Source organism: Camellia sinensis, chromosome 8 (assembly GCF_055761805.1).
Source record: "Camellia sinensis isolate YWXY chromosome 8, ASM5576180v1, whole genome shotgun sequence".
In the NCBI taxonomy this organism is placed as follows: Eukaryota; Viridiplantae; Streptophyta; class Magnoliopsida; order Ericales; family Theaceae; genus Camellia; species Camellia sinensis.
In genome coordinates, this window is record NC_138968.1 from 168,651,984 (window position 1) to 168,674,272 (window position 22,289).

General features: G+C 44.3%; 1 long non-coding RNA gene and 1 pseudogene across 1 annotated transcript; one reads left to right on the top strand and one right to left on the bottom strand.

Annotated features, from left to right (window-relative positions):
• LOC114314901 (transmembrane 9 superfamily member 12 pseudogene) overlaps positions 1–22,289 on the bottom strand; it is a 290,140-nt pseudogene that overhangs the window by 38,779 nt on the left and 229,072 nt on the right.
• On the top strand, positions 19,613–21,693 carry LOC145797307 (uncharacterized). The gene is made up of 3 exons (XR_014338669.1): positions 19,613–19,769; positions 20,695–20,747; positions 21,482–21,693. It is a non-coding gene; the product is annotated as an uncharacterized LOC145797307 (long non-coding RNA).

Sequence of the window (22,289 nt, forward strand, 5' to 3'; positions counted from 1 at the left end):
AGCAACGGAAAGTTGCCCCTAGTCTGAAGAGCACCGCGTTGGAGGTCATAACCGAACCCTTGGATGCTGAATAGGCGAAGATGGCCGAGACGATCGAATGGACAAAGTTGATCGGGGAAGTGTTATGGCTGAACTTCAGGATGAAGCTGCCTACGTATCCCAAAGATGGGAATCAAGCCTTATGTAGTTCAGGCTTAGGTTCACTCGAGTATTTTCACTCTCCTTTTGCGCTCTAACTTTTGCCAAGGCCGCCCTTTGCGGGTTTTCAGCCTCGCGAGCTCAGTTTTTATATTTTCTAATTTTTTTGTGCTCTAACTTTTGCCTAGGTCGCCCTTTCGGGTTTTCGGCCTAGCGAGCCTCTCAAGGGTAATATTTCTTCAACTTGTCCATGTTGATCGGTTGGGAGAATTCCAAGCCATCTAAGTCCATCAGAACCACAGCTCCACCTGACCAGATAGCTTTGATGATGTAGGGACCGGTCCAATTGGGTCTGAACTTGCCCCTTGGGTCGTGGATGGGAGCTCGGTTGTCCTTGAGCACCAAGTCCCCTTCCTTTAGATTTCTGGACTTAACCTTCTTGTTGAAAGCCTGGGCGATTCTGCGCTGATAACTTTGAACGTGATACAGTGCTTTCAGTCTTCTCTCGTCAAAGAGCATGAGTTCCTCAAACCTGCTCTGCTGCCAATCTGCCTCAGCTATTTGACACTCAGCCAATACCCGTAAAGACGGAACTTCAATTTCGATAGGTAGAACGGCCTCCATTCCATAAACTAACGAATACGGAGTCGTTCCGGTAGAAGTTCTAATTGAGGTCCTGTAGCCCCACAGAGCAAATGGCAACTTATCTGGCCAATCCCGGTAGGTTTCCACCATCTTCCACAGTATATGCTTGATGTTCTTGTTGGCGGCCTCAACTGCTCCGTTGGTTTGCGGCCGGTATGTAGATGACTTATGAAAAGCCACGTTATATTTCTCCAACAAGTCAATCACTTCTTTCTTAAAGTGGGATCCATTATCCGAAATAATCTCGTTTGGCACCCCGTAGCGACAGATGATGTTGTTTCTGATGAACTTTGCGACGTGCGACGCCATAAACACCGCGTATGATTGGGCCTCGACCCACTTTGTGAAATAATCTATCGCTACCAGGATAAACTCATGCCCGTTCGACCCCTTCGGGGTAACAGCTCCGATCACATCAATTCCCCAAACGGAAAATGGCCATGGGGAAGTCATGTTGTACAGCTTCGACGGCGGGATGTTCATACAGTTTGCATGGATCTGGCATTTGTGGCATCGCCGAACAAAGCCGATACAATCCTCCTCCATGGTTGACCAGTAGTAGCCCTGTCTGAGGATCTTTCTGGCCAGCATTACTCCATTCATGTGCGCACCGCACTCCCCTCCATGGATGGCCTCCATCAGGCGCTTCGACTCTTCAGCTTCTACACAGAGCTTATGCATTCCCAGATGACCTCTCTTGTACAGCTTACCCCCGCAGATGATGAACTGAACAGCCATTCTTCTGATTGCTCTTTTATCCTTGGCATTTGACCCTAGTGGATACGCCTCCTTTTCCAAGAAGTTCCAAATGTCGTAATACCAGGGGTTGTCGTCTTGAGCCTCATCTATGGCGGAAATTGACTCGTATGTTGGCGCAAACATCTGCTCAATAATGACTGGACGCATCCGGACTCCGGACGGGATGTCTATCATGGAAGATAGAGTTGCTAGTTGTAGACACCCCATTTTTGACCGCCCTTAAGACTTGGGCACTACTGATGGTTTGCTCGGTGTTGAGAGATGTGCAGGGCAAAGAATCAGTTTCTTCGGCAAGAAGAGAGGCAAATCCTTCAAAACACTTTGTTTAGGGGTTTGGAGTTGAAGAAAAGAGGAAAGGAGAGGAGAAAACTAGCTTGGGAGAAGTTCGGCATGAATCCGGATAGAAGCGAGTCGAGCAGCCCTCGTTGAATCGGGCTTATCTGTCTGTACACTTGGAGTTTAGCTATGGGGCCACCACCGTCGGAAAGCTTACTTCCGGGGCTTCATTTTGCACTCAAGAATCTCCTAGAGCCAAGTCCGGGTGGGGGAGATATGATTGGTTGAAGTCGGGCATCATCCCGGTTGGATCGAATCTGCGCGGCTTCACGAAAAAGGGCATAACTTTTTGCACAGGAGGAATTTTGATGCAAGGTATGCGCCATTGGAAAGCTAACTTCCGGGGGCTTCAATCTGGACATCCACCGGCACTTTTTTGACCTCACCGGCCACCCATCGGCACTCTGTTTGTGCCGGCCGGAAATTTATTGTGCCGACCGGCCATTTATTGTGCCGACCGGCAGGTTAAAGTAGCCGACCGGCCTTTTTTGCTAGCTGATGACCTTCCGGAGTATTCTACAGATTGAATGGATGCCAGCTGTGGCAGCTGGAATGCACAGACCCTGCTCCCCATGCAAGTGTGTGGCTGTTTTGCACCATTTGCACACCTTTTGACCCTTTTTTTGCACCCTTTGCTCAAAGCTTCTTGAGGAAGCTTTGACCCCTTGTCTTGGCTTCCTCAAGAAGCTTGCACCTTTGCATTAGCTTCTCTTAGAAGCTTGGTCCCTTTGACCCTTTTGTATTAGCTTCTTTGAGAAGCTTTATGTCATTTTCCTTGCTCTATAAAAGGAAGCCATCCTCCTCCTTTGTTTTGGTTCAGCAAAACCAGACCTAATACATACATATAACATATATATCACCCTCTCTCTCTATATCTCCCTCTCTCTCTACATTTGGGAGTGTTATAGTGATCAAACACCCTTGTTCTTGGGCCATTTCTTCATCAACTCATAGCACAAGGCATCCAACGCCTATTCCAGCAGCTTGAGGCTGTCCTCCAGAGGTTAAAAGCTCCCAAACTCAATCCAAAGGTTGCTAAAGTTTGGTTCAACAAGGGTGAGTCTCATTTTCCCTCTTTTGCGCATTTTTTTGGTCTATATCTAAGCCATAGTTACTTGCACTTTTGGGCTCCGACCTAAACTTCAAATCATCATATTTTGAGGTCCTCTTCATGTTTGATTGAGGACCTCTTGCTGTTTGAGGACAGTAGCTTGCACTTGCTTCAATATCCTCCTTGAATGCCATAATCTTGCATAGAATTTTTGTCTTGCGTGTGATCTGTTTTAGAGCCTGATGTAAACTGAAAATAGGCTTATTTTGAGCCCCTCTTCAACATTGAAGAAGGGCTCAATACTGTTTGGGACTTCCATATTGTACTTCCCTTTATATCCTCTTTTTGGTCCCATTTTTGTATGTCTTGGCAGCCCCTGATGTTGCTGTTTTTGGACCTTGGTCCGAACTAAAAGTGACTTTATTTTGACCTTCTTAACATGTTTTATTAAGGGCATTTTCTTGTTTGGTGAATGTTTTGTATACCTCATGTTATAGCCACTTTTGAGCTTCATTTTTGCATTGCATTTCTAATATATTTGTATACTGTTTTTGGGGCTGCCATAAACTGTAAATAGTCTTATTTTGGGCCCCTCTTCAATGTTGTTGAAGGGACCTAACCTGTTTGGAGTTAGCAGCCGTGAGTTGCTTCATAACCTCCTGTTTAGGGCCATTTCTTGCATGCCATTTTAGCCCTATCTTTACTTGCTGTTTGGCCATGTCATAAACTGTAAAAATGCTTGTCTCAGAGCTGTCTTGCTTCTGTCCTCATGCTCCATGTCCATATTATGCATGCTTTGTATAGCTGTAGGCCATTGTGTATGCCTAATTTTGCATTTCGGGTCGCATGTCATGCATCGGGTGCCATTTTGCCATGATTCGGGGCTGTTTCGGGTCATGTTTAGCTTCTGAAATTTGCATGCTAGCATATCATCTTGCCATGTCTTGTTAGAGTGGCATTCCGTGCCGTAGGTTCGGTCCTCGGTTTGCGTGCACGCGTGCACGTACTTCGAGAGTCCCATTTTCATCCACCGGCATCCCATGTGAGTGTGGCCGAGGCTCACTCATGTTGGTATAAGCCCATATCATGTTTTCATGTCATTCGCATTGTGTATGTCATCGCCTCGATTTGCGTGCCCGTGTGCACGCATTTCGAGGCACTCCATTTTCATCCATCGGCCTCTTATGTGAGTGTGGCTGAGGCTCTCTCATGTTAGTGTAAGCCCATATCACATTTTCATGTCATTTACATTGCGTATGCCATTGCCTCGATTTGCGTGCCCGTGTGCACGCATTTCGAGGCACTTCATTTTCATCTTATGGCCACTGATGTGGGTGCGGCTGAGGTCCACTCACATTGGTGTAAGTCCACCTTGCATTGTGTATGCCATGTTTCAAAGCGTTGCACATGTTATGTTGTTAGCATTGTGTATGCCATGTTGCATCCCTAGCTTGTATGCTTAGGTTGCATTGCATCTTGCATGCATGCCTTGTTCCTTGACTTGGTGATAGGAATTGGGCCTTGTTTGTTTGATTGGTTTGCATTGCATTTCAAATCAAAGTTGCATACTTGGTTCTTTGGGCCATCATGCATGGAAATGCGTGATTGGTGGTCCGAGAATCGAGGCACATGTCCCTTTGAGTCATTACAATGATAAGAGACATGGTTGGTGCATATATGCCTTGAAATGTGCTGCCATGCTTTGCCTTGTCCTCTGTTGCTGTGGGTTGCAGGTTCTGCAGGAATACTCTGCCGACCGGCAGTGTAAGATGCCGACCGGCAATCTTTCCTCTGTCGATAGACTCCATTTTGTGCCGATGGCCACACACCAGTGCCGGTGGCAATTCTACTCAGCCGGTGGCACTCCTCAGTGTCCAAGGAAGCAGTCCTGAGGTTTTGGTAGTCTTCAGAGGAGCAGAGGAAAGAAAACAGAGGTAGCCTATGCATGGCGGCGCATTTCCCGAGGCGGTTTACCTGTTTTCCTAGATTAGTTAATTTGTTAATTAATTAATTAATTTGTAATATTTAATTAGCTTGCGTAGTTAATTAATTTGTAATATTTAATTAGCTTGCGTAGTTAATTAATTTGTAATATTCATTCGGTCCCTCCGAGTGAGGGCAAATCTGTAATAAGTGTGGGTGCGTGTGTGCATGTCTTCCAACCTCCACTTCTTTCTTCCCTTTTATTTACCTGCTTATGATGGTAGATTAGGGCACATTTATTTTAGCATACCTTATGCTATGCATGCGTGCATTCATGCATTTGTTGACATGCATCAGGCTCGGCACATCATGCTAACTGCATTTGTACTTTCAATTCCAAATTGAATACATCTTTGCATGTGTTGCATTAGCCAATTTAACATGAACTAGGACACGCACATTTTTGCTAACTAGTTTACTGTTTTGGCACGGAGTACTAGGTAAGCTTTTATGCTTTAGCATATCGCATGCGTGTGAATGTTGCCATGATAGCATGATCACCATGAGGCTAGCTGCTTATGTGATATAACTGCTTGAATGCCTGTGGATGGAGGTTGAATTACCTAAATTGGAGTAATGCATTAAAACTGCGAGTTTTAAGCCCACTAGATAGTGGCAAAATCATCTTTTCTAAAAGCCCACTTGAGGGTGGCAAAATCTGCATTTTAGCCTACTTGCGAGTAGCAAACCATTTTCAAAAATGTTTTGTTCCAATTTGGGTGATTTGGTCTATACTTGTTTGCTGCGCGCACAACATAGTAATTCTAGGCTAATAACCGGTTTAAGAACACATAAAGTTTTCAAAAACGGATATCACGGTTAGTAGAGGCCGGTCTTCGGACCGGGCGAAAGGGGGTGCTCATAGCTGACCTTCCCCGATCGTACCCAAGCTCTCGAGCCGAGACAACTCCGGTGATGACGGACATGTGGCCTTCGGCACCGAGTCAGGGTTTCCTAAATTTCCCCATTTTAAAAATATTTAGGTGGCGACTCTGTATCTGGCAAAGCAGTCCATGTTTGGCACTACTTTTTCAAAAAATTTGTTTTCTCAAACGATTTGCCAGATTTGGACTCTTTGGTTCAGATTAAGAACCGTGACTACGAAAGTCGAGTCCGAACTGTAGCACGAGGTTCCCCCCGCGGGCCTGTTACAGTTTCTGGCGACTCTGCTGGGGATTTTTAGAGAGTTTGACTCGAACTCGTGATATCCTGTTTTGACTTCATTTATGTGTTTCTTTGCATTGCATGTGCATTGGTGCGCCTAGGAACACAGTGTTTGCCATCTGCCATTCCTGAACGGTTTGCCGGAGGCTTGTCTTGTCAAGGCATGTCCATAAGGCTGACCGGCTATGGGCTCTGACAGTATGGGAACACAAACCCCGGTTTTACCGGGGCACCCTTTTTGACCATTCGACCTAGTTCATATTCGGATCCATAGTGACCATTCCAAGCTAGGACAGGCTGCTTACCCAATGCTAAGTTGTTTGGAACCGTTGTGTGCGTAGTGAAACCCTAGCTCCTGACAAAATAGGACAGGGAAACCCTACCCCAACATAGGGATGTTTTGGCTCTCTCTTACTTGCTATGTGCTTTTAGAGTGTATCTCTATAGGAATGCATATATCAGTTTGCAAGTTTGGGCATCAGGCCTGTGGGCATCAGTATTTGGGGAATCAGTTTTACCTGAGGGTATCAATTTTGGGACAGATATTTGGGGAACCGTGATCAGTATTGAGCACAGTCATTCCACTATGATTATATCCGAGCTGAGATGCTGTCTGTTTTCTCTTTTGCAGGGGTAGTCCTGGAACCATAGCTTCAGAAGGCTCCGATATCTCCCGAGGTTCATCGGACTTGTGCTGATAGACTTTGTCAGGTCAGAGACTCGGTTCAAGGGTAATCAGGGCCAGAGCAGGCTAGTCAGGCACAGATCATCAGTTCAACAGTCTTCAGATCAACAGTCATTATCCATCTCGCCTGTGTGCAGTTGGGTTGAGATATCTGCTTTTGCCACAGAGACAGATATACCGGTTGCTCAGTTAGATTAGAACAGTATGTCGAGTCTGGAAGAGATGGTGCGCCAACTCCAGGATAGTATGAAATCCATGCAGCAAGACACTGTCCGTCAAGCAGAATTCGCCAAGCAACAGGCTGTGGTCATAGCCCAACAGGCAGAGACAATTGCCAGATTGGAGCAGCAAATTGGAGTATCTACTTCGCACCAGGCTCCTCCCCCACCAAGAGTTCCCACACTCGGGGAGGCAACCCATGTCCAGGATAATACGGACATTCCAGTCGGGCCAGCTCCACCCCCGATTCTGCCTCAACTCTCCAAGGCACCCACTCCTACCAACCAAACAGATTCTCCCTTCGAGCCCGAGGTGGAGCCCGTGGCATTAAAAATGCACAAGCTTGAAAAGCTGTTCAAAAAATCTCAAGGTGCGAAGTCCATTCCGGACATTGGAGACGGATACATCGACGCAGCTGTGACGCTGCCAGATCGGTTTAAGATGCCACAAATCGATCGTTTTGACGGATCTGAGGATCCCATGGTACACCTGCGACTATTTTCAGACGTCCTAAGACCAATGGGCCTCACTAGATTGCAGAAGCTGTCTTTGTTTGGCCGGACCCTGTCGGGTGTAGCGGCCGCATGGTATGCCAAATTGGAGGATGACGTCAAGAGAAGTTGGGATGAGATGGCTGAGGCCTTCGTCGCACAATATTCATACAATACCCAAATTGAGATTACGACCCGTGATCTTGAGACGACGAGGCAGGAGCCTAAGGAGAGCTTCTCAGAATTCGTGGACCGCTGGAGGGCCAAGGCCTCAATGATGACCATTAGGCCAACAGATAAGGATCAAATACGGATGATTGTGCGCAATCTCCAGCCTAAGCTAATGCAGAGAATGATTGTAATCCCCTTTCCCACTTTCTCAGATTTACACGATATGGGGGTACAAATCGAAGATGCAATGAGGCAAGGTCTGTTTGACCAGGATAAGGAGCAGCCCAGGAGGGCATTTTCCCGTAGTTCGAATGTGACCACCAGCGGTGACGCAGCTGCAAGATCATCTCAAGTGGGCATGGTCACCACTACCACACCAAGAGCAGCCACCCCCTTTGTTGGTGCATCCACTTCAAACCCCCGAACTTCAGACTATCTGCCCCGAGGCAAGAGGGTTTTCACCCCACTCTATATGTCTTTGTCTAAAGCCCTGGGGGTCCTACTCAGGAAAGGACATCTGAAACCGTTAGAGCAACGGCCTTTACCCGATCCTCTCCCTCCAAAACATGACCCGACTAAGTACTGTGCTTTCTATCAACAAACCGGTCATGACACCGACAGTTGCGTCCGTCTCCACCACGAGATACAAAATTTGATTGACAACGGGGTCATCCCCGCACCAGGTCCTGCGAAGTCTATCGACACTTGATCAGTGAACTTGTGGGGGGATAATGTGATGTGATCAGAGGTTGGACCACCTGCGGGCGGCACTCAGTTTAGTCCAGATATGGTGTATGGCACGCACTGTTTTGAGCATTTGTGAATGTTAGTTTGGTACTTTCTGACTTGGGTATGGGGTCAGTCTTGTCGTTTTGTATTGGGTCAGTCTTTTCATGCTGAGTCAGTCGGGTCTGTCTTGTTGTGTCGAGTCAGTCCTGTTTTGTTAAAGTCGGGTGATTCCGGGGGTGTTACTTCGGATATCACTAGTTTGCTTTGTGTTTGTCCTTTTGAGTCTGTTTCTGCCAGGGAGCCAGTTGTGCCAACAGATTTGAATGAACAGCAGTGATTTTCACACTCTTGTGTTTGCTTCTGCCGTGTGCCAGTTGTGCCGGAAGTATTGAATGGAATGACAGTGCTCTTCGCCTGCCTTTTCTGTGCCTTGAAATCATTATATCGACCTAAGTTTTTTTTCAAAACTTTTTTTGAACACTGCGGCGAAAACGAAGAGGAAGGAATTCCTCGGGATTTGCAAAATTTTGATCATTTGAGAGAAAGAGAGGCATGCTAAGCCCTTAATGAATGAAATCATGCTTTTTAGCGTGAGTACTGAGAAGGACCCTGGCTTGATCCAGATTGGTCCCACACTGTCTTTAACGCGAGTGATTTGTCGCTTTCTTAAAAATTTTCAAAAACAAAATGTTTTGCGCGGTCCTGCGAAGACCTGTGTGGAATCGCTCTTGGGATTGTGCAGCCTAGGATCGCTCTCAGCCTCGAGACTCAACCCCTTTGCTTCCAAACCTTGAACTTGAATTCAGAAGGTTCAACGGTCAACTACGATGTGAGGCCTGTGTGGCCAGATTTGAAGCAGGCCTCGAACAAGAGGCCAGGAAAGTCAGATCAAGAAGATCAGAAGATCAGAATGAGCTGGCAAAGCTGGAACAGAAGTACCTCTCGAACTAGGGGCAAAAATGTCAGATATGCTCGAAGAGCTGAAGATGAGTCCTCTTGCAAATCAACAGCCACTCTCCTGGATACGGATGGCTTCGAAACCCTATAACCATTTGGCATGGACCAAGCTACACTTTTACCCTTGAGAGGCTCGCTGGGCCGAAAACCCGGAAGGGCGACCCAGACAAAAGTTAGAGCAAGAAAAAGAAGAAAAAGAAAAAAAAAAAGAAAAAAGAAGAAAAAAGAAAAAAAAAGAGAAAGAAAAGAACAAAAAAGGAAAATCAATGAAAAGAAAAGAAAAACAAAGCTCGCAAGGTCGAAAACCCGCATCGGGCGCCTTGGCAAAAGTTAGAGCCTAAAAAGGAGAGGTTAAATACCCGAGTGTACCTTAACCCGGAACTACGTAAGGCTTGATTCCCATGTTTGGGATACGTAGGCAACTTCATTCTGAAGTCCAGCCACAAACACCTCTAAAATCAATTGTGTCCATGTAATGGTTTTGATCATCTTTGCCTTCTCTGTATCTGAGAGTTTGGTTGTGACCTTCACTGTGAAGACTGACTACAATGTGCTGCGGTGCCATTCAAACAAGGGGCAACTTTCCGTTGCCATTCAATGCGCTACGGTGCCATTCAGACAAGGGGCAACTTTCCGTTGCCATTCAACGCGCTGCGGTGCCGTTCAAACAAGGGGCAACTTTCCGTTGCCATGCAGCTTCCCTCCAACAAGGGGCAATTTTCCTCCAAATCTGAGGTTGTGCGTCTCAAGAGCGGGTTCCGTGCTTGTTAAGCATTGGCCGTTTGCAAAAATAGTTTTTGAGAATTTTTACTGAGGTTGACTATTCTCTCGAAAATTATTCCATTTTCCCAAAAAACTGGACCATTTCTTGGACCCAAAATAGGAAAATTTTCAGTGCTCATAGCCTGACTTGCATGATTTCAAATCAAAAATCGAACAAGTGTGTCAATCTAACTCTCATATTGGTCAAAATTGTTTTAGTAGAAAACAAAAACAAAAAATGGTCAAAATAATGAACTAGGGGCACAGTTGAGTCAGGCTTCCTGTCTTTCCCCCGTTGTCAGAACATACTTGCCAAGAAGGGCACTCTACCTGCCAGAAAAGGGCACAACTGAAGTCAACAACAAAGGGCTAAAAGCTCTCTCATCCTCCAAGCAACGAGGAATCAAGTCAAGTGCGAAGCACAAACTGGAAAGGATCAAGATATTCCACTCCCTCATCGGGACAGATCTGATCACGTCCAAACTCCCCAGCGGAGCATCGTCAACCGATGTCAATTGCAGATCTGCTGCGCGTCTGGTCGCATTGCAACCCCTCTGTGGGAGAAATTCACTGTTGTGAACAAGAGTCTGGTAAAATACCAGGGGCAAGAGCCCACAATTTCCAGCTTATCCATCAACCACCCAGGGGAGGGATGAAAAAACGAGAGATTAAAGAATAGAGAGATGTGCGCTGAGAGAAAAAGCGAGAAAAGGGTTTTGAGAGAAAAACCGAGCTTGAGAGCCGAGTGATGTGAGAATCACAAATAAGAAAGGGTGGGAATAATACCCGGTGAAACAGGCTCCCTGTGCACGTCTGTGTGTCGTGTCTTTTGTTTTGTTTGTCTCGATTCTTGCTTTGAGTCGTTCCGAGCGTGTCTCGACGTGTTTAGGTTGTTTACCTTTTCTTTTCCGTTGTTGAGTCTTTCTCGCTGTGTTCAGTCGTAGGCTCAATACCTGGTCGAGAACTCATTTTCTCAATTTCAAAAAATGATTTGTTGTGTGCTCAGAGTGCTGTGCCATTCTCCACATTTGTGCAAAAAAGGAAATTTGTTCTTTCGAAAACTGCAGGGTCCACCCCCGATAAGTGTGAACGGTGAAACCAGGACCTATCTGAAGCTATGTTAGTTCCAGACTGCAAAGCAAAAGCAAAAGAGCGAAAATCGAAGCATCTCAGTGTGTTTCACCTTCAGCAAATTCCGTGATTGTACTCCGGACGTACCTCTTCAGGGCCTTGTCAATGCTCCGAAATATGAGTGTACCTCTACCTCAGGCGCAAGATCAATCTTGCATTGTGATGCACGTTCCAATTGCATTGTTATGCACCCACTTCACTAGCATTGTTATGCTCATTCATTGCATTGATTTTGCACATCTATCCAGCATTGTCATGCTCATTACATTTGCATTGTCATGCACCTTTTCACTTGCGTTGTCACGCACTTTCCACTTGCATTGTTATGCACGCTCTCTTATTCGGAAACACTGGGATACGTCCTTATGCTTTCCCTTCTCATTCGGAAACCCCGGGATACGTCCCTATGTTTCTTTCTCTTTTTCCGAAACTCCGGGATACGTCCCTATGTTTCTCTTACCTTTCCGAAGCACCGGGATACGTCCCTATGTTTCTTCTCCTTTTTCGAAACACCGGGATACGTCCCTATGTTTCTCCTTCTTTCCGAAACACCGGGATACGTCCCTATGTTTCTTCTTCCATTCCGAAACATCGGGATACGTCCCTACGTTTCTCTCTCTTTCCGAAACACCGGGATACGTCCCTATGTTTCTTCTCCTTTTTCGAAACACCGGGATACGTCCCTATGTTTCTCCTTCTTTCCGAAACACCGGGATACGTCCCTACGTTTCTCTCTCTTTCCGAAACACCGGGATACGTCCCTACGTTTCTCTCTCTTTCCGAAACACCGGGATACGTCCATACGTTTCACTCCTCATTTTCCGAGACACTGGGATACGTCCTTATGTTTCTCTCCCTTTTTCTGAGACACTGGGATACGTGCTTATGTTTCTCTCCTTTTTCCGAGACACTGGGACACGTCCTTATGTTTCTCTTCCTTTTCCGAAACACCGGGATACGTCCCTACGTTTCTTTCTCCTTTTCTGAAACACCAGGATACGTCCCTATGTTTCTTCTCCTTTGTCTAATCCTTGGGATACGTCCCTAACCTTTGGGATACGTCCCTAACCTTTGGGATACGTCCCTAATCTTTGGGATACGTCCCTAATCTTTGGGATACGTCCCTAACCTTTGGGATACGTCCCTAACCTTTGGGATACGTCCCTAACCTTTGGGATACGTCCCTAACCTTTGGGATACGTCCCTAATCTTTGGGATACGTCCCTAACCTTTGGGATACGTCCCTAACCTTTGGGATACGTCCCTAACCTTTGGGATACGTCCCTAACCTTTGGGATACGTCCCTAATCCTTGGGATACGTCCCTAACCTTTGGGATACGTCCCTAATCTTTGGGATACGTCCCTAACCTTTGGGATACGTCCCTAACCTTTGGGATACGTCCCTAACCTTTGGGATACGTCCCTAACCTTTGGGATACGTCCCTAACCTTTGGGATACGTCCCTAACCTTTGGGATACGTCCCTAACCTTTGGGATACGTCCCTAACCTTTGGGATACGTCCCTAACCTTTGGGATACGTCCCTAACCTTTGGGATACGTCCCTAACCTTTGGGATACGTCCCTAACCGTTGGGATACGTCCCTAACCTTTGGGATACGTCCCTAATCTTTGGGATACGTCCCTAACCTTTGGGATACGTCCCTAACCTTTGGGATACGTCCCTAACCTTTGGGATACGTCCCTAATCTTTGGGATACGTCCCTAATCTTTGGGATACGTCCCTAACCTTTGGGATACGTCCCTAACCTTTGGGATACGTCCCTCATCTTTGGGATACGTCCCTCATCTTTGGGATACGTCCCTAATCTTTGGGATACGTCCCTAACCTTTGGGATACGTCCCTAACCTTTGGGATACGTCCCTAACCTTTGGGATACGTCCCTAATCTTTGGGATACGTCCCTAACCTTTGGGATACGTCCCTAACCTTTGGGATACGTCCCTAATCCTTGGGATACGTCCCTAATCCTTGGGATACGTCCCTAATCCTTGGGATACGTCCCTAATCTTTCGGATATGTCCCTAATCTTTCGGATATGTCCCTAACCTTTGGGATACGTCCCTAATCCTTGGGATACGTCCCTATGTTTCTCCCTCTTCAGTTAAAAGCGTTCGGAATACGTTCCAATGCTCACACCATTCCGAAACACCGGGATATGTCCCTATGTTTCTTCCTGTTCCATTTCCCCACACGATTTCAGTGCGTTTGGAATTCATCTTAGGTTGCATTGTCATGCACACCTCTTCACTTGCGTTGTCACGCACATTCCACTTGCATTGTTTTATCAAACCGGCTTCGCGAAAGCGTGTAAGTCCAATTACAAACCGGCTTTGCGTAGCATATAAGTCCAATGTTCAAACCGGCTTCGCGTGGCGTATAAGTCCAATTATCAAAGTCTTCCTGCATATCATTTGCATCCTGCCCCTGAACTACGTTGGTTTGATTCCTTGCAAAGGGATACGTAGGCAGCCTGTGGGCACAACCATTTATTTATCGGTATTTTGTTTGTTTGTCCAAGTCTTCGGCCTTGTCAAAAATGGGTCGTCTCTGGGCTTTGACATTCACTCCCGTCATTGTTATGACTTTCGAGTTCTGTCAAAGAGGGGCAACTGTAGACACCCCATTTTTGACCGCCCTTAAGACTTGGGCACTACTGATGGTTTGCTCGGTGTTGAGAGATGTGCAGGGCAAAGAATCAGTTTCTTCGGCAAGAAGAGAGGCAAATCCTTCAAAACACTTTGTTTAGGGGTTTGGAGTTGAAGAAAAGAGGAAAGGAGAGGAGAAAACTAGCTTGGGAGAAGTTCGGCATGAATCCGGATAGAAGCGAGTCGAGCAGCCCTCGCTGAATCGGGCTTATCTGTCTGTACACTTGGAGTTTAGCTATGGGGCCACCACCGTCGGAAAGCTTACTTCCGGGGCTTCATTTTCCACTCAAGAATCTCCTAGAGCCAAGTCCGGGTGGGGGAGATATGATTGGTTGAAGTCGGGCATCATCCCGGTTGGATCGAATCTGCGCAGTTTCACGAAAAAGGGCATAACTTTTTGCACAGGAGGAATTTTGATGCAAGGTTTGCGCCATTGGAAAGCTAACTTCCGGGGCTTCAATCTGGACATCCACCGGCACTTTTTTGACCTCACCGGCCACCCATCGGCACTCTGTTTGTGCCGGCCGGCAATTTATTATGCCGACCGGCCATTTATTGTGCCGACCGGCAGGTTAAAGTAGCCGACCGGCCTTTTTTGCTAGCCGATGACCTTCCGGAGTATTCTACAGATTGAATGGATGCCAGCTGTGGCAGCTGGAATGCACAGACCCTGCTCCCCATGCAAGTGTGTGGCTGTTTTGCACCATTTGCACACCTTTTGACCCTTTTTTTGCACCCTTTGCTCAAAGCTTCTTGAGAAAGCTTTGACCCCTTGTCTTGGCTTCCTCAAGAAGCTTGCACCTTTGCATTAGCTTCTCTTAGAAGCTTGGTCCCTTTGACCCTTTTGTATTAGCTTCTTTGAGAAGCTTTATGTCATTTTCCTTGCTCTATAAAAGGAAGCCATCCTCCTCCTTTGTTTTGGTTCAGCAAAACCAGACCTAATACATACATATAACATATATATCACCCTCTCTCTCTATATCTCCCTCTCTCTCTACATTTGGGAGTGTTATAGTGATCAAACACCCTTGTTCTTGGGCCATTTCTTCATCAACTCATAGCACAAGGCATCCAACGCCTATTCCAGCAGCTTGAGGCTGTCCTCCAGAGGTTAAAAGCTCCCAAACTCAGTCCAAAGGTTGCTAAAGTTTGGTTCAACAAGGGTGAGTCTCATTTTCCCTCTTTTGCGCATTTTTTTGGTCTATATCTAAGCCATAGTTGCTTGCACTTTTGGGCTCCGACCTAAACTTCAAATCATCATATTTTGAGGTCCTCTTCATGTTTGATTGAGGACCTCTTGCTGTTTGAGGACAGTAGCTTGCACTTGCTTCAATATCCTCCTTGAATGCCATAATCTTGCATAGAATTTTTGTCTTGCGTGTGATCTGTTTTAGAGCCTGATGTAAACTGAAAATAGGCTTATTTTGAGCCCCTCTTCAACATTGAAGAAGGGCTCAATACTGTTTGGGACTTCCATATTGTACTTCCCTTTATATCCTCTTTTTGGTCCCATTTTTGTATGTCTTGGCAGCCCCTGATGTTGCTGTTTTTGGACCTTGGTCCGAACTAAAAGTGACTTTATTTTGACCTTCTTAACATGTTTTATTAAGGGCATTTTCTTGTTTGGTGAATGTTTTGTATACCTCATGTTATAGCCACTTTTGAGCTTCATTTTTGCATTGCATTTCTAATATATTTGTATACTGTTTTTGGGGCTTCCATAAACTGTAAATAGTCTTATTTTGGGCCCCTCTTCAATGTTGTTGAAGGGACCTAACCTGTTTGGAGTTAGCAGCCGTGAGTTGCTTCATAACCTCCTGTTTAGGGCCATTTCTTGCATGCCATTTTAGCCCTATCTTTACTTGCTGTTTGGCCATGTCATAAACTGTAAAAATGCTTGTCTCAGAGCTGTCTTTCTTCTGTCTTCATGCTCCATGTCCATATTATGCATGCTTTGTATAGCTGTAGGCCATTGTGTATGCCTAATTTTGCATTTCGGGTCGCATGTCATGCATCGGGTGCCATTTTGCCATGATTCGGGGCTGTTTCGGGTCATGTTTAGCTTCTGAAATTTGCATGCTAGCATATCATCTTGCCATGTCTTGTTAGAGTGGCATTCCGTGCCGTAGGTTCGGTCCTCGGTTTGCGTGCACGCGTGCACGTACTTCGAGAGTCCCATTTTCATCCGCCGGCATCCCATGTGAGTGTGGCCGAGGCTCACTCATGTTGGTATAAGCCCATATCATGTTTTCATGTCATTCGCATTGTGTATGTCATCGCCTCGGTTTGCGTGCCCGTGTGCACGTATTTCGAGGCACTCCATTTTCATCCATCGGCCTCTTATGTGAGTGTGGCTGAGGCTCTCTCATGTTAGTGTAAGCCCATATCACATTTTCATGTCATTTACATTGCGTATGCCATTGCCTCGATTTGCGTGCCCGTGTGCACGCATTTCGAGGCACTTCATTTTCATCTTATGGCCACTGATGTGGGTGCGGCTGAGGTCCACTCACATTGGTGTAAGTCCACCTTGCATTGTGTATGCCATGTTTCAAAGCGTTGCACATGTTATGTTGTTAGCATTGTGTATGCCATGTTGCATCCCTAGCTTGTATGCTTAGGTTGCATTGCATCTTGCATGCATGCCTTGTTCCTTGACTTGGTGATAGGAATTGGGCCTTGTTTGTTTGATTGGTTTGCATTGCATTTCAAATCAAAGTTGCATACTTGGTTCTTTGGGCCATCATGCATGGAAATGCGTGATTGGTGGTCCGAGAATCGAGGCACATGTCCCTTTGAGTCATTACAATGATAAGAGACATGGTTGGTGCATATATGCCTTGAAATGTGCTGCCATGCTTTGCCTTGTCCTCTGTTGCTGTGGGTTGCAGGTTCTGCAGGAATACTTTGCCGACCGGCAGTGTAAGATGCCGACCGGCAATCTTTCCTCTGCCGATAGACTCCATTTTGTGCCGATGGCCACACACCAGTGCCGGTGGCAATTCTACTCAGCCGGTGGCACTCCTCAGTGTCCAAGGAAGCAGTCCTGAGGTTTTGGTAGTCTTCAGAGGAGCAGAGGAAAGAAAACAGAGGTAGCCTATGCATGGCGGCGCATTTCCCGAGGCGGTTTACCTGTTTTCCTAGATTAGTTAATTTGTTAATTAATTAATTAATTTGTAATATTTAATTAGCTTGCGTAGTTAATTAATTTGTAATATTTAATTAGCTTGCATAGTTAATTAATTTGTAATATTCATTCGGTCCCTCCGAGTGAGGGCAAATCTGTAATAAGTGTGGGTGCGTGTGTGCATGTCTTCCAACCTCCACTTCTTTCTTCCCTTTTATTTACCTGCTTATGATGGTAGATTAGGGCACATTTATTTTAGCATACTTTATGCTATGCATGAGTGCATTCATGCATTTGTTGACATGCATCAGGCTCGGCACATCATGCTAACTGCATTTGTACTTTAAATTCCAAATTGAATACATGTTACTTGTAGCATTTCACATGCCATTTTAGGGTTAGCCGAGCCTGTTTAGAGTGCATCTTTGCATGTGTTGCATTAGCCAATTTAACATGAACTAGGACACGCACATTTTTGCTAACTAGTTTACTGTTTTGGCACGGAGTACTAGGTAAGCTTTTATGCTTTAGCATATCGCATGCGTGTGAATGTTGCCATGATAGCATGATCACCATGAGGCTAGCTGCTTATGTGATATAACTGCTTGAATGCCTGTGGATGGAGGTTGAATTACCTAAATTGGAGTAATGCATTAAAACTGTGAGTTTTAAGCCCACTAGATAGTGGCAAAATCATCTTTTCTAAAAGCCCACTTGAGGGTGGCAAAATCTGCATTTTAGCCTACTTGCGAGTAGCAAACCATTTTCAAAAATGTTTTGTTCCAATTTGGGTGATTTGGTCTATACTTGTTTGCTGCGCGCACAACATAGTAATTCTAGGCTAATAACCGGTTTAAGAACACATAAAGTTTTCAAAAACGGATATCACGGTTAGTAGAGGCCAGTCTTCGGACCGGGCGAAAGGGGGTGCTCATAGCTGACCTTCCCCGATCGTACCCAAGCTCCCGAGCCGAGACAACTCCGGTGATGACGGACATGTGGCCTTCGGCACCGAGTCAGGGTTTCCTAAATTTCCCCATTTTAAAAATATTTAGGTGGCGACTCTGTATCTGGCAAAGCAGTCCATGTTTGGCACTACTTTTTCAAAAAATCTGTTTTCTCAAACGATTTGCCAGATTTGGACTCTTTGGTTCAGATTAAGAACCATGACTACGAAAGTCGAGTCCGAACTGTAGCACGAGGTTCCCCCCGCGGGCCTGTTACACTAGTGAATCTGCAAACCTGTTGTTTTCTTTTCCTAGGTGGGTGAAATTTAGCTTCTCAAATCGAGGAATTAACAAATCCAAGGTTTGATGGTAAATTATCATCTTTTCCTCTTTAACTTTCCAGTCTCCTTTTGCTTGAGATACAACAAGGTTTGAGTCCCCAATGACGTCGAACCATCTTGCCCCTAGTTCTAGGGCTGATTCAAGGCCAGCAATACATGCCTCATACTCTGCTTCATTGTTCGAGACTTTGAACCGGAGCTTGAATGCTAAAGGGATACGGGAATCGTCAGGCGCTATCAGCAACACCCCTATCCCATACCCATACTGGTTTGACGCTCCGTCAAAGTACATCGTCCAAGTTTCATCTTCGATGTGCAGAATGGCTTCATCTGGGAATAGGTACTCAACCGCTTCATCCTCCTCAACTGGGTGGTCGGCAAGGAACTCCGCTACCGCTCTTCCTTTTACTGACTTGCGTGTTACATACTTCAAATCAGATTCAGAGAGCAACAGCAGCCAACGAGCTAGCCCACCCGTAAGTGCCGGTTTCTCGAAAAGATATTTGATGGGATCCAAGCGTGAAACCAACATTACAGAATGAGCTAACAAGTAGTGCCGCAGCTTCCTGGTAGCCCATACCAAGGCCAAGCAAGCCTTCTCCAGTGGAGTGTAGCGGGTCTCGTAATCCAGCATCTTCTTGCTCAGATAGTAGATGGCCCTTTCCACTTTGTCTTCTGACTCTTGTGCGAGCATGCAGCCCATGGTAGTCTTAGTTACTGAAAGGTACAATATCAACGGTCTCCCCGGCTCTGGTGGTGACAACACGGGCGGGTTCTGTAGATATTCTTTAATCTGTTCAAAAGCTGCTTGACATCGGCCGTCCCATTGGAACTTCTTTCTTTTCTTCAGGAGACCAAAAAGTGGTTCACAAGTCAAGGTTAATTTTGAGATAAACCGTCTTATGAATTGCACTTTACCCAGAAAGCCTCACACCTCCTTTTCAGTCCTTGGTGGTGGCATTTCTAAGATTGTGAGAACCCGAATATAAAAATTAAGTAAATAATTAAATAATAATATTACAATCTCAAATATTTTGGTGGTGAATTCTAAGGTGCAAATTAAATATTATTGGAGGATCTTTTAATTAATTTTAAACCTAAAATAAATTTATGGTGAAAGTCATTGATTGAGAAGCAAGGTTTATTATTAAAAAAAAAAAAAAAAAAGAGAGAGAGAGGAGGGTGTGACTTGAACTCTAGACCATAAGATTAACATATAAGACTCCTACCATTTGAGTTGCATGTAACTTATATATGTATTTTGTATATTTATTTATTTATTTGACCTATGTGTGCCCACTGCTAGTATAAAATAAAATAAACACAAACCCTACTCTATTATTTGTTCACCACATAGGGCAACAACACAGCAGCCACGGGAGAAGGTTTGAGAGAAGGAAAAAAAGAAGAAGATGTTGCAATCAAAGAACTTTTGGGTGTGTTGTGTTGTGTGTGATCATCAAAGGTTAGTCCTCTTAGGTTTTCTTCTCTTCTTTCTTTGTTCTTTATCCTAATAATATTGTTATTTAATTCATTGATGGAGAGATTGTAGGTGTATGTATTTTGTGTATATATATATACTTTTAAGAAATTTGAGGAGTTAAATTCATGTATAAAGATTGGGTATTATTCTTAGTTAAAAATTCTGCGCATAATCACGAATTTTAAAAATCAAGAAACCATATCAAACGGATGAATTTTAATGTGAAATTTTTACAGTAGATTAATTACATATTGAATTGTATATCGGATTTTTTTCATAATTTTTGGGAATCGAAATCCATATAAATTGAGGTATTCAAATCTGTCCAGGAAACCAGTCCGAAATAGTAAATTCGGGAGTGTTGTTCTCTTTGGGTATAAATCCAAAAATTATCAAATTAGTGTCATTAGAACCGGTTACGAGTCTAGTTTCGTACATTTTTGGCCTTGCATTGATTGCTCGTGTATATTAAGAGAACCGTCAATTTCTTTAAAGTGCTGCAGAAAACAACCTGTTTGGATATAATAAATTGTAGATAATTATTTTGATAAGCAAATCAAGTGAAACCAATTGGGTTTGAAACTTAGGATATATTAGATCATATCTGGAGGTTATTGGAATTTTTCGAATAGCGTGGAGTGGGTTTTGTAATTTTCAAAGTTAGCGAATAGGTTGGGAAGGCTTGTTTGAAATTCTGTTTTATCTTAAAGTCACAATTAATTAAGTTTTGACCGGAACCCATGTCTTGGGTGATTTTAAACGTTGAAGAACATGAACTTAGCTAATATTTAAGAGTAACAGTGAGTTGGGTTGAGCCGTGTTAGTGCGCTTTAGTTTGGGGTTACTCAGTTCGTATTCTTTAGTATTTTTAAATTAGCAGTGACGTGTAGTTTTCATATTGGTTCAGGGCACTAGTTGGACTTTCATACTCTATTCGAGGATTATATTATTGCGTTTCAGGTGAGTAGTTTCATGCTACGTATTTTTATAAATTAAATTGTTGTTTCAAGACTAAACTTTTTGATAAATTATTATATTATCAATGGAATCAAATTATTTCTGAAACATGTGTGAACTTGGCATACTATAAACTATTTGTTTTGGTCTCATGTTTATAATGATGAACTACCATGTTTTGCGAAACTGATGTGTATTGATTATTGGGACCATGTGTGTATTTAGTCCAGGGAAATTATTCCACTGTGTGTGGTGACTCTGGCCACTAGGGAACAGATCCGGGTTGGGCCGTGATGACTCTAGTGCTCAACGATTGTAAGGAACAGACCTTTAAAAACAACTAGGTGACCTTCAATCGGATCGTCTTTGAGAAAAGGCCCAGGTGCCACCCTGAGGATGACTCTTAGTTCGGTATTGGATCCAATGGGGCTTATAGCCTGAGAACTGTGTGGCAGATTATTTGTTTTTATTGGTACCCAGAAAATTATTGGTGTTCATGTTATAATCTGTTTTAAGTGGAAAATGTCGTTTATCATGTTCTTGCGAGACATGAGTATTTTAAGTGTTGAATTGTGGAACCTTCTTTTTGAAACAGATTGTATTTACCAAACTGTATGCCAATCTAGTTTCTGTGATATATATCTTATTTTGGAATTGAACCCTGTTTTCAAACTGTATTTACTATCCATGTTGCTACTCACTGAGCTATCAGCTGACTTAGTTTTTATCACTTCCAGGTGTTAGAAGGACTTAGAGTGGACTCATGGCATAGCGGGGACTCAATTGCATGGACCTCTAGGGCATTCCTTTAGTTTAGAGTGTTATGTCAAGTTTGTGCATATGTATATTCATTCTTATCGAAGTTCATTTAGGATTATTTTTGATATGTGGGTTGTTTATATCCCATAAGTTTGGATGGTTTTTTATTACGGTTGATTTTTTTCCGTTTATAATTGTGACATGTCTGGATTGAGTTTTGGTTATTTATTATTGGACTATTGTTCAGTTGTTCGATATGATTGGTTTCGTGTTTAGGCTTACGTGTGCCTTGGGCTAAGTCCCTGTGGGCCACGGCCGGTCATGCCCGGATTTGGGGTGTGACAATTGTGGTATCAGAGCTATAGATTTATCAAGTTACATACCTTGCATTTCATCATTTAGACGAGGTCCGAGTCCCTATAGTCCTTAGTAGTGTTTGGTTAAGTTAGTTTTGTTTAAGCTTGTGTTGAATCGTTCTTGATTTCGTTTTGGAGATTAAGAGTTAGTACCTAGATATCTATTTGGATTGTCTATTCCTGGTGAGCCTTTGATGTTTGTATTACCTTGTCTACTCCATTAGGTGGAGCAGTAGTATTAGGAGAAATAGTAGTATTGGGAGATGTTTGTAGATCTTGTGAGATAAAGATGGATGGTAGGATTTTTCCAGCGGATTTGATTTCTTTAGAGATGAATGATTTTGATGTGATTTTGGAGATAGATTTGTTGACGAAGCATCATGCTTCTATTGATTGTTTGAGAATGGGGGTAGTTTTTGCTATGATGGGA